This window comes from Eschrichtius robustus, chromosome 10, assembly GCF_028021215.1.
Source record: "Eschrichtius robustus isolate mEscRob2 chromosome 10, mEscRob2.pri, whole genome shotgun sequence".
Lineage (NCBI taxonomy): Eukaryota > Metazoa > Chordata > Mammalia > Artiodactyla > Eschrichtiidae > Eschrichtius > Eschrichtius robustus.
Genome location: NC_090833.1, coordinates 10,683,585 through 10,701,357, shown reverse-complemented (window position 1 = coordinate 10,701,357; position 17,773 = coordinate 10,683,585). Strand labels below are relative to the sequence as shown.

The window sequence follows — 17,773 nt, the reverse complement described above, 5'->3', positions numbered from 1 at the left end:
GGCCCTTAAAAGGCAAAATTCTATAATTTTAATCAAACATCTCATCTTTCCCCAAAACAGAAATCACAGATTAACATTAGTTTAAGTGTTTTAATTCAATATGAGATATAACATTATTTTACCTAGTCAACTGCAATTCAAGTTTCATGTACTTTAAAATGTGAGATATGAAGTGAAGCAGAGCTTCCAGAAGGAAGTTAGGGATTTAGAAGGATTTTGAAACTATTCTGCCTTATTAGGTTCCCTACTCTGTGATCCCAATTCCCTCTGCTTCCCACACCAAATCACCACCAGGGCTACTGACCGTGAATTCAGGTTTTAGAGAATTTTGTTTTCCATACTCCCTAAGAAAAATGCTAAAAATCTTTACCCAGGATTTGTACTGATACACAAGAGTCATTCACTGGTACTTTCTGGACCAACAGCTCAGGTCATCTGTGTCAGTTTCCCATCTGCTTTGTGCCCCTGATCATGATTAGGTTCCCAATGAAACTCGGTGTCCTTCTTTCAGTCAGATCTGGTCTCAGCCCTAACTATCCCCCGCCTCAAGGCTGAGGCACGTCCCAGGATCCCAGGAAAGGTTGCTCAGTAAATGTTGAGGAACTACTTCTTTCTCCAAAAAGCAATGGTACTAAACCACATGCTACCACAATTAAGTTCTTGCCAAAATATCAAGTTCTAAGAGAAAATAACAGTTTCAGTATTCTCTGCCTTTGAAGTCTAGACCAACAATGTCCAATTGAAATTCCTACAATGATGGAAATGTTCTCTCTCTTCATTATCCAAAATGATAGCCACTAGCCACATGTGGCTATTAAGCACTTGGAATGTGACTAGTGTGACTGAGCAACTGAATTTTTAACTTAATTTAATTTTGATTAATTAAAGTAGCCACATAAGGCCAGTGGCTATTATAATGGAAAACATAAGACTAGAAAAAAAGTCTTCCCTCTTCTAAATGTATTATGCCACCTTTTGGACTCTGTTGCAGCTTTAAAGTAAATGAAATATGGAAATGCTTACGCTAGTGTTATTTACTAACCAATTCATAAGTTTATCAGTTGTTATCAGAAAGTAATTCCATCAGCCTAGCAAATATAGTCACTTACTCCCTCAAATGTTATTAAGTACCTGCCCACACTGTAGCAGCTCCTAGGCCTGGAAGATACAAATATCAGTAAGAATGACCCTACTGTCAGAGAATGAATAGTCCAGAGGGGTACAGAATAAAAATTAACTATAGAGCACAACAATAGGAATGTACTTAATGCCACTGAACTGTACACTTAAAATGGTTAAAATGGTAAATTTTATGTTATATATATTATACTACAATAAGAAAAGATTAAAGCCAAATGAAATAAAGATAGCGAAGGAACTTCCCTGGTGGTCCAGTGGTTAGGACTCCACGCTTCCACTGCAGGGGGCACAGGTTCAATACCTGGTTGGGGAACTAAGATCCCACATGCCGTGTGGTGCGGCCAAAAAAAAAAAAAACAAAAGCTAGTGAAATAGACAATAACATTAAAAAAATTAATGATAGGGAGTGAATGATGGACAGATTGGGACAGATGGACAAGGTGAAACTGGGAAGCACTGCAGAGTAGTAAGAGCATATCTTTTGCTATCATAATAGGTTTGAGTACTGGCACCATCACTTACTACTGTGTTAACTTAGGAAGTGACTTCACCTATCTGAGCCAATTTCCTCATCTGTAGATTGCTGTGAGGATTTAATGAAATGATACACTTAGGGCAGTGGAAAGCGCTTAAGAGCCGCTATCAATATTAGTGAGAACAGAGCAGCAACCATGGGGCCAGGGGCATGTGCAAGGGATAAGCATTCACCAGACAAACAGGGCTATTTGAGAAACATGCAGAGGAAGCCACATGTAAAAGGCATGAACCGAGAAAGTGAACAATGTTACCTGATAATGTGATTTGACTGGAGCCCCAGCCAGGGCCATATCATAAAGGGTTTTAACTGCCATACATGGGGAGTTTTTGGCTTTTATTCTATAGGCAATAGTCACTGAGGAAAGGAAATACATGGATACACCTAGGAAGTGTGTCAATACCAGCCCAACTCTGACTAACTTCAATACAGTGGTTCTAAAATTTCAACCAGGTAACTAAAAGCATAAGGGTTAAAAGGATGGGAGGAAAGCGCTCTGAGAGGGTAGCCAAGATATACATGGCAAACCATCCACAGATCCTGAAATTCTAGGAACTCTTCCCATTTTTCAGGGCCCCTCCCAACTCCATCTCCTATACTGCTTTTGGTACAAAGAATGGCTTAGGTAGCGGCTGAAAAGGAACATAGCTTTTTTCCTTTTTTTTTTGGTAACAAACATTAGCTAGCCAAACCATGGCCTGCCTTACAGTCCAGTTTGCAGCCTGCAATTTAGCCCCAGACCCAAGCAAGTACAGAAACACTTTTCTTTAGATTGGCTGAGCATTAAATTCACATCTGCCTCTTTCCTTTCTATCCAGTGAGTGGGATGCCACTTGGGCCATTAGCTTTTGTTTCTCACAGGCAACCTGATAAACTATACTTCAGGAATAACAGAAAATGCTTTTGAATACAGAGACAGCACCACAAGTCTGCACAGCAAAAGCTGGCTGGCAGAACTTCAAGTCATATTTCCCTTTCTCCACCTACAAATGTCAAGGTCACATTTTTAAAACTGCAACAAAAACAAAGCCCTTTCCCTAATGTCATTTTTTTAACATGAAATCTTAGGGGCAGAAAAAAAGAGTGGGGGGAGGAGAAGCCAAGAATTCTCAATTATATAACCTATTGTGCCCACATATTTGCTCAGCTTAAATGGTGCTTACAAGAAGTGTCTACATTTCTATGGAAACATTAATAAGTTCCATCTGATCAACCTACATCACCTTTCATTCAGTTTTTCAGCCTTCTAGCTTTGTAACTGCAGCCTTGAAACCATACTGAAGGCAGAAAAGCCAGCTCAAGATTATGACATTTCAATTTTAAGATATTTAAAAAAATAAAAGCAGTACAAAGCTTCAAGGCTGTGGCTAGAGAATCAGAAGGTGAAAACAGTTTAGGAAGGCAATTCGGTTTGATGAGTCAGAGGTCATTAGTGTTTCTATGGAAATATAGTACAGGCATTTCTCAGAAAACTGCATGTACTGATGAGCCTCTGACATTCTTCATTTACAATTCCTGGATCTCTGTAGTAACAAAAGAGATTGTTGATAATTCTCCATTCAGCTTGGAGGTTAAAGAAATTTCAAAATGCACACATACAATAAAATGTATAAAATAATCTCTCAGCTGCCATTTATTGAATCTTTATTATAGGCCTGGCATTGGCTTGATGCCTTACACGAATTCTTCCTTTCTCCATCTTATAGGTTTAAACAGATTATTGTATTCTGTTACATGGAAAGAGCCACAAAAGTCAAAACAAGAGAACTTCTATTCAGAGTAGTTGGGCTAATAAAACCCCACCTTTGCAAGGTACATGCTTTTCAACAGCTAGCTGGGAACTTGACGTTACTTCAAAAAACAAACCCTGACATTCCCACAAAAGCAGGGCTTCAGAGTCCAAGAAAAAAACACCACACCTTAGATGAGTCCATTATAAACCTCTTGAATAATCCAAGATAATCAGAAGCAGCCAGAGTAACTTCACTAACCAGATCAAACCGAAGTATAAAACTTTACATGAATGAATAAATGCAATATTGTAATTAAACAAGAACTAGGTTCTTTTAGAAAAATGTTACTCCCAGCAGAAGTAGGAAGAGTGAAGACTTTTTTGCTCATTGTCATTTCAAAGACTAACTGAAGAAGAGTCTTACAGACAAAGGAGTTTGTTTGACCGTGGTCACAGAGCTTTCGAGGTCATTTCAGAACCATCTGTTGAGGATGATTTTTTTTTTCTCCATTCTATTTTTCTGATTGAAAATATATTGTTTTTATAAACAGAAACATGCACATTTTAAAAATCCTAAGGACAATGAAAAATATTTTTAAAAAGAATGTATATATATGTATAACTGAATCACTTTGCTGTACAGCAGTAATTAACACAACATTGTAAATCAACTTTACTTCAATAAAAAAGAAAAAGCCTAAGAACAAAATGATTCGCCTTAACTCTAAAATTGACCAGTTCAACTGAAGGAAAAAAAAAAAAACCTCCCAGACATTCTCTAAGTGACTTTTAAATTACTTCTTATTAGAAACATAATTCTGGGCACTAATCTTTCTGACATACTAGTTAACCATTAATGCTAAAGCTCAGCACCATCTCTCATGTCTCAGCTTCAGAAATCCATTGTGTGGCAACAAAAAGATACAACATCTTTAAACTTCCACCCCAGAATCTTTCAAATATGAAGCAAAGCTAGTTGCTAGTTAATCATATCTATGAAATAACCCCAAAAGAAATTTTTTTAAACTATTCGAACTGGAGTCAAGATAGAAGAGCAAAAACCAACATATGTTTATAGCACCACATAAATGCAAAAGACACTCCACAAACAGGATTAAGGGTGAAAAACTCCTGCTGCTTCTTATATGCTACACTTTCCTACGTTCTAAAATTAAACTCAATAAATATTTACCTAGCATTTTCAATATAGGGCACCATGCTAAGTTAAAAGGGATACAAAGATGAATAAAGCTGGCTACCCCTAGATTCTTACAATCCCTCTCCCCACTGGTAACCACTAGTTTGTTCTCTATATCTGTGAGTCTGCTTCTTTGTTATATTCACTACTCTGTTCTATTTTTTTACATTCCACATATAAGTGATATCATACAACACTTTGTATTTGTCTTCCTCTGTCTGACTTATTTCAATTAGCATAATAACCTCCAAGTCCATCCATGTTGCTGCAAACAGCAAAATTTCATTCTTTCTAACGGCTGAGTAGTATTCCATTGTATGTATATTACCACATCATCTTTATCCATTCATCTGTTGACAGACACTTAGGTCGCTTCCATATCTTGGCAATTGTAAATAATGCTGCCATGAACATTGGGGTGTATGTATATTTTCGAATTAGTGTTTCTGGTTTTTTTGGATATATAGCCAGGAGTCAAACTGCTGGGTCATATATGGTAGTTCTATTTTTAGTTTTTTGAGAAACCTCCACACTGTTTTCCACAGTGGCTACACCAGTTTACACTCCCACCAATAGTGTACAAGGATTCCCTTTTCTCCACATCTTTACCAACATTTGTTATTTGTGTTCTTTTTGATGACAGCCATCCTGACAGGTGTGAGATGATGCTTCATTGTAGTTTTGATTTGCATTTCCCTGATGATTAGCGATGTTGAGCATCTTCTCATGTGCCTGTTGGCCGGCTCCCCATTTTCAACATGTTTAGCATGGCATGGAAGGCCTTAAATCATAGAAATAGGGAATTCCCTGGCAGTCCAGTGGTTAAGACTCCGAGCTTTCACTGCCAAGGGCCCGGGTCTGATCCCTGGTCGGGGAACTGAGATCCCACGGGCCACATGGCACCGCCAAAAAAAAAAAAAAAAATCTCATAGAAATAAGCAAGTCCAACATTTGAAAAGCTACTTTTTAGAACCTTCTTTTCCTTGACTCATCATGAAGTTTGAAAAGGGTAAAACATCAATTCCTATTTCCAAACTCTTAACTCTTTATACAGAGATTAAAACGTCTATACCAACTCTGATGTTAAAGCAATTTCCTAATGTTGAGACATCAATAAAGTGATACACTAGGGAGGCAAGACACCTGAACACTAGCTTTACTCTGGTACTAATAAGCCATTTGTGTAATGCTGAGGGATCTACTCCCTCTGTGCTCCATTTTCTCTTCAGTAAAAGGAGAAAGTCTGGCCAATTTTCTTAGTATTTTTTCAGCTCTAAAGTCTATGAATTTTTCAAAAGTTGGCAGTTGTGTAAACTAGGGGATACAGAGGACATAACGTTAACACTTGAGGAACCCTTAAGAGGTTGCCAAGATTCTTAGATTTTTTTTTTTTTTTTAACTATAAGAAACCTTATAAATCATCCCTAATCTCTTCCATCCCAGTCTAGCCCCCATTTTACAGAAGGAAGAAATTGTGTAAAGGGAGTAACATCTGTAATATCTCTCTGCTTTAAACGATAATCATGGTCCTAAAGGCTTTGGCATTTTCCCAATCTAAAAATGGCAACAATAATAGTACATACATGTCACAGGACTGCGGAGAGGATTAAATGAAATAAAAAAAATTTAAAGCACTCAAGAGAGTAACTGGTGCATAGTACATGTTTAGTAAAGGTTAGCCATTATTATTATTATTTTTTTTAGATGGACCAGTTATTCAATTAGGTTCTTTGTAAGAAGTTTAGAACACTATTTTGTGAGGATAAATTCCATTTGTAAGAGCAAACACAGAGCGGAGGTAGCCCTGGAGCTGAGGAACAGCTTTGTTTCTTCATAGAATTTGTGAGTCCACAGCTTTCTGATCAACCTTGCGCTGCTCTGTAATCTCATATTTCTCTCTGTGGGTCGAAGATCTCACCTTCCTGGTGCCTGGGCTTACACAGCTTCTTCTTCTTGAAGTAAACATCAGTAAGATGTTCTAGGATTTTTCACACCACCGATATCAATTTTGATGGAGGTGGCAATGACAAATTTCTGGTGTTCTGCGGAGAACTCGATTGAGGGACAGAGGCCCAGCCACAAGTAGCAAGCCACTGCTCAGCTGCTTCAGAAAGATGACCCTCTTGCCTCCGTGGCGCCCAGTGAAGCAGATCAGAATGGTCCCAGGAGTGATGTCAGCACGCAGTTTTTTCACATGCTTACTGAAGGGTTTTTTGCCATGACTTAACAGCTTTCCAGGCACATTTTCAGTAGGATAATACCTAGGCACTTTGTGAAGTTAACCACTCGGGTACCACCATTCTTGTCACCACCAACTGGTTTTGTGACAGTAGCAAGGACCATCGCCTTCTTTTTCTTTTCAACCTTGGATTTAGCTACTGAATACTTCATCTTGTACAAGGCCTTTCTGGAATACATAACCAATCAGGAATACTGGCCAATTCCTCTGACCAAGACAGGGTTTCAGCTGCAGTAGGGTTTTCCCTTCTTAACCTTTTTAACCTTGCCACCAGCATCAGCCTTTTTTTTTTTTTCCTTTTAATTTTTATCGGAGTATGGTTGCTTTACAATGTTGTGTACAACACTGTACAACAAAATGAAACAGCCATACACACATAGATATCCCCTCCCTTTTGGACTTCCCTCCCATTTAGGTTACCACAGTGCATTAGGTAGAGTTCCCTGAGCTATACAGTATGTTCCCATCAGTTGTCTAATTTATACATAGTATCAATAATGTATATGTGTCAATCCCAGTCTCCCAATTCCTCCCACCCCACCCCTTTCCCCCTTGGTATCCATACATTTGTTCTCTACACGTCAGCCTTCTTCGCTTCACATTTTTTCTCTTTAGTATCTGGCTTCTCAGCTTTTCCACTGCCATCTTGTAAGATGAGAAAATGGAGTTAGCCAGTATTATCATAGTTGGGAAAGTAATTCTGATCTTCACCCTCCAAGCCACAAATATAAGTATACTTGTGAAACAGACTTCTTTTTTTTTTTTTTTTTAATTTATTTTATTTATTTATTTTTGGCTGCTCTGGGTCTTCGTTGCTGCGCACAAGCCCCCTCCAGCCGCAGCGAGCAGGGGCCACTCTTCACCGTGGCACGCGGACTTCTCATTGCGGTGGCCTCTCCCGTTGCGCAGCATGGGCCCCGGGCGCGCGGGCCTCAGCAGTTGCAGCACGCGGGCTCAGCAGCCATGGCTCGCAGGCTCCAGAGTGCAGGCTCAGCAGCTGCGGCACACGGGCCCAGCCGCTCTGCGGCACGTGGGATCCTCCCGGACCAGGGCCCGAACCCGTGTCCCCTGCATTGGCAGGCGGACTCCCAACCACTGCGCCATCAGGGAAGCCCAGACTTCTTGATTAAAAAACATAAACCACTTTGCAGCAGCTCTAGAGAAACTGTTCCACTCTGTGCACACACAGAGAATAGGACCTTTTATTAAGTCATCACTCAGTGCTATTATTGAGATGTTGGCTTCTTGATGAAGCTACAGCATTCATGTGAAAACTGACCTCTGGGTCAACCATTCAGATCTCAGATCACCAGACCAATGAAATAAATGACTGGGGCATGTTTAAGAGCTACAGATACTAGTCTACCCTGCCCAACTAAAATCATACTCTACTTGTATAATACATGCATCCTTTTAATTTTTGATACCTGTTATAAGGTCTGTCAGCTTAGGGGTAAAGTTCATCTTCTAACATTATCATGCATTAGCATTAGCACAAACATAATGTAGCATTCTTACTTCCCAATATGTATCTCAAAACTAAGTGAAATACCAAAAATGTCAGGCTTCCAGAGTGGGGAACCATTACTTGGTATACAGCACTTCTCATCTGACTTTAGCAATCCTGTTTCTGCATATGCTTCACATTCCTGAATAAGTCAAAGTGACGATATTTTTAGAATATTAACTAATGATGTCAAGATGAGAAGAGTGTACTCATAAGGTCAACAAGGCAGACTGAAATACAAGCTGACCTGGAAATTGAAGTTGTGTAGACATACTGGTTGCTTACAGTCACTACCATATTACAGTCTTCGTGTTTTCAGTTCACGATATTCGTTTTTTAACTTGTTCCACATAGTATTAAGTAGCCTAATGTTATTTTGCTTTATTTCCTAAAAGCCATTAAGTATTACAATTCCCTCCCATTCCACACAGAGACCTACTTCTGTGTCACATGCCCAGGGCCAGCACTGCCTCCCTGTTTGCAAGGACATGTCCTAAATCCCACAACAGCATCCTTCTCCAACACCACTAATTGGTTTTCGACTTCATTCTTTTCCTTGGAAACACAAAAAGGTATCTTTTAAAAAAAAATGGTCAGGGACTTCCCTGGTGGCACAGGGGTTAAGAATCCACCTGCCAATGCAGGGGACCCGGGTTCGAGCCCTGGTCCGGGAAGATCCCGCGTGCCGTGGAGCAACTAAGCCCGTGCGCCACAACTACTGAGCCTGCACTCTAGAGCCCGTGAGCTTCAACTACTGAGTCTGCCCGCCTAGAGCCCGCGCTCCGCAACAAGAGAAGCCACCGCAATGAGAAGCACGTGCACCGCAACAAAGAGTAGACCCCGCTCGACGCAACTAGAGAAAGTCCACACGCAGCAATGAAGACCCAATGCAACCAAAAATAAATAAGTAAATAAAAATAAAATAAAATAAAATAAATTTTTAAATGGCCAGTTAAAAAAAAAAGTTAAGAATTTAAACAAGCAATTTTCAAGGGGCACACCTGTCCCCATGCCTAAAAATGGAGGCGGCATTAACTCTGAAGTGTGGTTTTAATTTTTGCATCTGCCATTAAAGCAATGTCTTCTAAATACTAGACTCCTTAAGGTACAAATGACCCTTAGGATCCTCCTCTATCAGAATATGGTGCTGAGATTCCAAGAGTGTGAGGCCTAGAGTCAAACAGCCTATATTTGAATCCCATCTCTCCCATTTACCAGGCCAAGTCACATAACTGCTCTCAGTTTTCTCATCTGCAAAATGACAGTAATAATGTAACTCTCCTTATAAGACTGCTACACATAATTAGTACACGGTAAGAACACAACAAATTTCAATTTAAGAAGAAAGACAAATGCTTAACTACAAGATTTTTAGAGAAAGATAATGATCACAAACTAAGTACTAATTATACTAATTTTGCACACGAATAGAGTTGCTAAATCACAATTCAGCTAAGAAATTGGTTTGGGACAAATTTTTTTCCTTTCAACAGGAAGAACACAAATACTTCATGCTCTAATCAAGAGAGACATTAGGTTTTTGTTTATGATTTAGAATTTAAAGTGGTAAAATTCTAAATAGAGCATATGAGCTAGATAATAAAATTTCAAACCCTTGTTCTAAAGTCTCCATTACTTCATACCAGGGCATGCTGACAAATCTTACCCTGGGATAAGCTCTGGGTTGAAACCCTGGGTTCAAAGTGTCAAAGAACAGTGAATCATATAGTTTAGCTTATGCCAAGTATTAGAAAAATTTTATTGAAGTATCAATTATACCAAGTTTGGCCTGCCATACACTACACCAGTCTGGCCTCTAGGATTAGAAAACTATTAGGAAGAGGTTTCACAAGATTATTTATCAAGAATCCACAGTAAATGTTCAAAGATATAACCTAGCACAGACAAAGTACAATATAATAGACAGGAAAATCAATTCATGGGGACTTCCCTGGTGGCGCAGTGGTTAAGAATGTGCCTGCCGATACAGGGGACACGGGTTCAAGCCCTGGTCCGGGAAGATCCCACATGCCACAGAGCAGTTAAGCCTGTGCACCACAACTACTGAGCCTGCGCTCTAGAGCCCGCAAGCCACAACTACTGAGCCCTCATGCCACGACTACTGAGGCCCGTGCGCCTAGAGCCCGTGCTCTGCAAACAGAAGTCACCGCAATGAGAAGCACGTGCACCACAAGGAAGAGTAGCCCCCACTCACCGCAACTAGAGAAAGCCCACGCACAGCAACGAAAACCCAGTGCAGCCAAAAATAAATTAAATAAATAAATTTATTTTTTAAAAAAAGATTTCTGCCAAATTAAGATCAACAGTTAGCACAGCAGCATTTTCAAGAATGTTCAGTTTGTCTCTATCCCCGCTCTCTGCTGCTCCTGCAGCTGGAAAGAGCCAGGGCAGAGAGGGGACCTCTGCTGGTGGAAAAATACAGTCTGCTCTGGGCTGCAGGTAATGGGGGAAGAGATGGGGTACAGGAAAAGGGAGAAAAGAAAAGGGTAAAAAACGACAGGGTAGCAATTTAGAAGAAGGAAACTGACAACAAATTCTGTAAGTTCTACAAATTAGATTCAGCAAATTGATTTTTGTTGAATTGAATATTGGGTAAAGTGGATATACGGCAAACTAGTTTCAATGACTTGGATTTCGGTGAACTGGCTTGCTTACCCATGAAGTAGGTATATTAACATTACTTACAGATAAGGAAATTGAGAAATGTTAAATAACCTTCGTACAGTAACACAGCTACACTCCAGGTTCTTCACACACTACATCAATTCATTCTCCAGTAACTTGTGTGGTGATTCTACATCCTTTCAGCACCACTGCCCTCCAAAAAAATCAAGAAAGTAGGAGAGACAGGCTTTAAACCCAGGTCCAACTAGAGCTCATGCCCTAACACACCTAATTAATCACTACATCATAATAGTTCTCTGAAATAATTTTAAATTGCCACCCATACCAATGCAGTTTGTCTACCATACTACAATAACTATTTATTCTACCCTCTTCTGCAAAAATTTGTATCTGCTGTTCAGAGGTTGAGTGGCACTGCTGCTGCCAGACTAAACTAGAATACTTTCAAGGCAAAAGTCAAGATTGTAGAGACATTATTACTTTATTTAGGCTGGACAACCTTATTACTCATATGATTTCAGATCAAATTTTGCACAACTGAAATTGCTTGAGAACCCATACTACCATCTTTAGGGATCCCACACTGACAATCCCTGATGTGTGTGTACATACACATACACACACACATACACACACACACACACACACAGGTATATAATTTTATGATCAATTATTTTGGTCAAAGTGTAGGCTAGCCTCATTAAGTAAATGTAAAAACTAAAATAATCCTAAAGTCTACACAATCTATATAAGACATTAGTGCTTGCTCAAACTGTTTGCCTTACTACCGGGGTCTTCAGGGATTTATCACATTTATGATGCTAGGAGAAATGTCTTATCTCACCTACTGACACATAAAACTTGACTTTTCTTGTAGCAACATTTTCAACTTTCCTCCTATCAATAAGATAGTAGTTCAAGGCTCTCTAAACAACTGAAAATATATTTTGCTCTTTTTGGTAAGCAGAAAAATTCTCTACTCATAGATCTCATGATACAGCCCAAATATAAAGCATTTTTGCCTCAGTATAATCAGGAACTTTTACTAACAAAGTTCCCACTCCTGTAAAATATTTTAAGAATGAATTAAACTGTTACTTTTAAAAAGCATTAAACATTTATTCTGATTTTGAACACTGGGTTCAAAAATCTCTTTATGTTAAGATGGGGAAAAGAAAGATCTTTTAAGCAAACTGACACTTTGAAAAACATCACCCTACCTTAAACCTCTTCAAATACATATTTCAAATGCTCAACGAAGAAATGACACAGCTAATTTTTTTTTGTCCATTCCAGGCTTCTCTTCTGCACTTTAAAAGTGCCTCTTATTAATTATTTCTATCTTCAACTTACACCCAAGGCTACCCTTAATGTTTTAGCAAACAGAATATGATTCTTCCTAACCTCCTGTGAAAACAACAAGGACTATAAATTTAACTCAAGACAGCTTTTGTGGTTCAGTTAGATTCAAGGTCATCTCAAGGCTTTTAATTACTAACCAGGATTTGAGGAGGTCTGCAATTGGTATAGTCCAGGGAAAGAGCAGCTGGCTTATTCACTTTCTTATTAAAGAGCCTTATAAAAACTGTGTCTTGGCAAATTGCAAACTCTCTTACCACCAGTGGTGAACACAAAGAAGCAGAGCAAATGATCTTCAAACATTTGTGTTTACTCTCAATCAACCTCAACTTTTAAAATTACTAGAAGACTCTTAAATCTTAATTTCAGCAAGTATGATTTATGATTTAATTCAAAATTTGTAGATAGCCAGACTCTGAAAATATTTGTTTCCATTCTGAAACCAGCCCTGTTAAAAATTATGAATGCCCTTCAAATTAGCATAAAATTTATTTAGGTTTTTCACTATCAAACCCTGTGCAGAGTCAGTGTTTCAGCCACTGAGGAAGCCATGCAGATTATGCAGATATCTAAAGGAATGTAAGTTTAACTTCTCTCTCCATGTACTTAATTTCCAATCAAATTCAGTTTTAAGTTTTAGGACATATTCAAGACTTTGAGGAAGTTGATATAGTTGTATTTGAAGACAGAGAGACACACACCCCCCACCCCCCAATCCATCCTCCTGAAATTTTTAGAGGCAACCAGAGAAGGCTCCAGAGTGTCTTTGTGACCCATTCACCCATGATCTATAAGAGAAAGAAGGCAGCCTCAGAAGGGTCCTTAAGCACTGCTCTGACCAGGCTGGAGATACTGGGGCGGGGGGTGGAAGGCAATGTGCATGGGGGGCCTGGTGCCAGAAATCTAAAAGATTCAGAGGACAAAAGGCATTGGGAATGACTTCACATATCCCTCCATAACATGAGAACAGAGGAAACAGCCTACCAGTGTCTCAATTCTATCTTAAGCATGAGGCATTTATTAAAAAAATAGTAATAAGTCCTAGACGTTAGTATACAAGATATCTTAGTGTAAATTAAACTGGTTGTTGGCGATGGTACACCGAGGTAGATACATACTTCTAAACATTTATCCCCCCAAAAATAAGCCAAAATAAAAGAAAGCACAAGATAGTCTGAGCAGTATTGTTAAACCAGTGAGAAACCAAAAACTATCTTAATGTCCAACAGTGAAAAACAGTGGGCTGTCATATAGCTATTAAAAGTTTTAAATAAGTTAATGTTGAATCAGTAAAGTTTATAACATGAGAAAAAGGCTTAAAATTAAACAAAAAGCATAAAACATAATGGTATATACTGTATGATCACAACAATACGCAAAAAAACTAGGATTTGAAGAAAGTCTAGAAGAAAACAAGAAAATGCTAATAAAAGTTGCTTGGAGACAAGATTATAGGTAATTTTCCCTTCAGTTTCCATATTTTCTACAGTGATTATACATTTCTAATTTTAAAATCATTAGATTCCTAAACAGCTCACACCTAAGGAACCTAAGGGCCACAGGCAATTCAAGCACAGAACTCAGAGATCACACCATTTAAAATCTAAATACAAGATACAGCTAAATCCCTCCTGCTTGTATGCAAGCACTTCCAACTGTGTTCCCCAGGAAGCGTCCCTGAGACAACGCTCGAAACTTGCTTTCCAAACACGGCACTGGAAACACTGGGTATCCTTCAGCCAGGAGCCCTATCTATGCTCCTGAAACTAGCTTTGGAGAATAAATTTACAGTATTTCACACACTTCATATTACCCATAGATGCTCAGTAATTGTTTTTTTATTAATGGGCACACTATATATGAAAAGCAAACTTACTTTGAAATATTTTTAAAAGGCTCATGGCAGATAGTACATTTTATCTTCAAATGTTAAATGCATTTTTTCATCACAGTAGTACTTTCAGTAACTGCTCGCCAGCAGTTAGCTCTGAATTCCAGCCAGCCCAACTATCTTTCAGATTTAATCTGTCAGCAAGTAAGGGAATATTTTTTTGTGGGAAAGCAATTGTAATTTCCCACATTAGGTGATTGATTAAGTTCTCTCCCCTAAAAGGCTGATTGGTTTCCTGGTGCCAGTAAAATGATTGATGAATATTTCAACTGCAGCTCCCTTGCTAACCCCCCTCTACCCCTCCCCCATACATTGCCGCCCCTTTCCTGCTGGGTTCCCTTTTTCCAGACCAACAGCATTTAAGGAGGTTTTGCAATTTTCCTTAATGAATCCAAGTTCTCAAACTCAGAGCATCTGATCTTAAGAAGATAGGACTCTTCTCAATGCTGAATGATTTTTGCAGATAAAAATTCCTTTACAAGGAATGAGAGAAAACTCTGAAATGAACTATGGGTTTGACTCAATGAATGAAAATGTACTTACAAAAGAAAAGTGTGGCACTGAGGGGGCGGGGCTATAAATGAGAAGAAAAGTGATCATGTTAAAAAGAAAAAAACAAATGAAAACTCTACATTGAATTTCGAGTTTACATTACAAATTATCATAATGTCATAACTTTAACTGCAAACATTTCTATGCGGCAGACCCCAAGAACAGAATTTACATGTAAATTATGTGATCCTACAGACTTTAAAGCAGCCAGGTATTCTAAAATTTAAACAGGGAAACAATGTATGGTAAGCATTAAGGAATGTAAATATTCTTTGAGGGATTATTGAACAGTATCTGAAATCAAAATCATCCCAATGAATCTGGGCTGTGAGTACCATAGTTATTTGCTTTAGGCAGGGCTTTCCTAAATTGCAACTTCCTGTTTTACCCAATTCATTTCATCATAAAGCTGGAAAATTCCTTCAGGGATTATCTAATTTAGCTCCTTCATTTTATACGTGGACTCACAGAGACATGCCTTTATAAGAGAGCTAGAATGAGAACCCAGGCAAAACCTAGGCGCATCAACTATTTCCTGAGCCTCATACCTCCTCAAATAATGTGGTTGGCCTCCTCTCGCAAGTCCCTTCCTGCTCAAACTACATTGCTACCATAATCTATTAACCCCCACTGCCACATCAGTCTCACCATCTCCTTGCTAGGAAATCACTATCTATATTTTACAAGCTTTAGACAACTGGTTCTTATATTTCCATTTTCAAAGGGTCATATCAACCTTAGGTTGGTCCTCCTCTTTTTCATATAGCCCGTTTTTTTAAAATAAATTTATTTATTTATTCATTAAATTTTGGCTGCATTGGGTCTTCGCTGCTGCACGCAGGCTTTCTCTAGTTGCAGTGAGCGGGGGCTACTCTTTGTTGCGGGGCGCAGGCTTCTCATTGTGGTGGCTTCTCTTGTTTCAGAGCACAGGCTCTAGGCATGCTGGCTTCAGTAGTTGTGGCACACAGGCTTCAGTAGTCGTGGCTCGCGGGCTCTAGAGCGCAGGCTCAGTAGTTGTGGCGCACGGGCTTAGTTGCTCCGCGGCATGTGGGATCTTCCCGGACCAGGGCTCGAACCTGTGTCCCCTGCATTGGCAGGTGGATTCTTAACCACTGCGCCACCAGGGAAGCCCTTAGCCAGCTTTTGTGTGGCAGAAATAAAAAAGGTATAGGGGACAAAGGCCATCTTTTTCCTAAACCACATTCCCCAACATAGTCAAGCAAACAGCCAGGGGTTTATTGGCCATCACATCTTAATCTGGTGTATCTGGTCACTTTAGGTATAATGAGAGCTACATTTCCAAACAGAAATGTAGCTATATTCTGGTTCCAGGAGGGCCTGTCAAACCTTGGATTTAGCTTCAACACACGGCTTGACTTACATACTGGCCCCAATTTTCTCAAGTGACTGAAAAGCACATTCCCTTCCCTTATATTTTGCAGACTTTCTCTGACTACCAGCAAAGAACTCAGACTCAAAGGGCTCTGATTAAAGCAAAAGACTCAAGATTCCTGACCTGACCGTTCTTTCATTCGTCCATTCATTCAACATTCATGAAACACCAATTCCTTGTGTTTTTAGAGTGCTGACGCTACAGATACAAGATATGGTATCCCTGCCTTGAATGACTCAAAACCCCTTCTTTCCTTAGCACCCAAGGATTATCTCTGATTCTGCAAAATTATTTTCTGCTCAGTTGTTTTCTGGTCGGCTTATTAAAGCTAACATGAGAGAAAGAAAAAAGTCACTTGCAACTCTAAGGGTGGATCTCTGTGACTCTCTAATCTATCGGGAGTTGAGTTCTGGGCCTCCTCAACAACTATAAATGGCCTGGATTCACAAGTGTCTGATTTGAGGCAGACACCATGCTTGGCACTCTACAGACTTTGTCAGGAATCCTAATAACCCTACCCTCAATTTCAGAAACATTATAGTATGTGGGGAGAAGGGGAGTGGAAGGAGAGATTAAACCTAGGAAACAAATGATTAATGGTGTTACTAACTGTAAAATCTAGGGCTTAACCTCTGTGGGCTTCAGTTTTCACATCTGTAAAATGGAGATGATAATAGAACACCTACCTCATAGGGTTATGAGAATAAAGTGAGTTAATATATGTAAGGTGCTTAGAATATTATATAATAACAACTATATAAATGTTAGCTGCTATTATTATTCAATGAGAACACTAAAGTTCAGAGAAGTGACAAAGTCACATAGTTGTGATCTTTGTTCTGCCACACTCCAGAGTCCCTGCTCTTTCCCTCTCACACTATCTAACCAAAATCCTTCCTCCTTTGCTGAGACTACTACTGCGGCTTCCAAAAAACAAAGCCCTCTGAATAGATATCAGTGGGGGGTTTCCCCCAGGTGGTTTATTATCCTGCTAAAAAGGCATTTTGGAGGAAGGGCTGTAAGGCTAGAGAGAAGCCTCCTAACAGGTTAGATTTCGAGAGTACAGCAAAAATATGGAAGAAAAAAAACAAATCTGCCTCAGTTATTAAGCTTAGTAATTAGCACGATTTAACTCATCTGACACTTGAAATAATATCCAAGCATTAAAATGAAAAAGGAAAGGCATCTTCTCATTACTAAGCTGCCCCCCCCACCCCGCCCAGAGAACACAAAAATGCTTTGAAAGGTACATTACGTGAAACTCCAAGAACATCAAGATAACTAGAGAGCTCTCAGGAAGGTAGCCCAAATATCACACTGATCGTTCATCATCCACCAATCTTCATCTTAAGTTCTGATCCAGTTACTCCTTACTGTTACTCACATTGTTCTGTGACATTTCTTCTGCCAGCAAGCTCACTACAGAATGAATTCTACCTAGCAACTACCCTAAGGAGTAAATCCCTAACCCTTTAACAACACAGTAATTGACTTACACTAAAATGTTACTCACACTAGGAAAGGGTATTCTTAACACCAGAAGAGGAGATACTTCTCCTATACAGACTTTATTACCACCTC

The 17,773-nt window shown here is 39.3% G+C and overlaps 1 protein-coding gene and 1 pseudogene across 2 annotated transcripts in view; both read right to left on the bottom strand.

Moving 5' to 3' along the window:
• The window catches only part of NR6A1 (nuclear receptor subfamily 6 group A member 1), a 210,462-nt gene that overhangs the window by 183,150 nt on the left and 9,539 nt on the right, over window positions 1-17,773 (bottom strand). The window lies entirely within an intron of this gene.
• Window positions 6,339-7,038, bottom strand: LOC137770585 (large ribosomal subunit protein eL6 pseudogene; annotated as a pseudogene).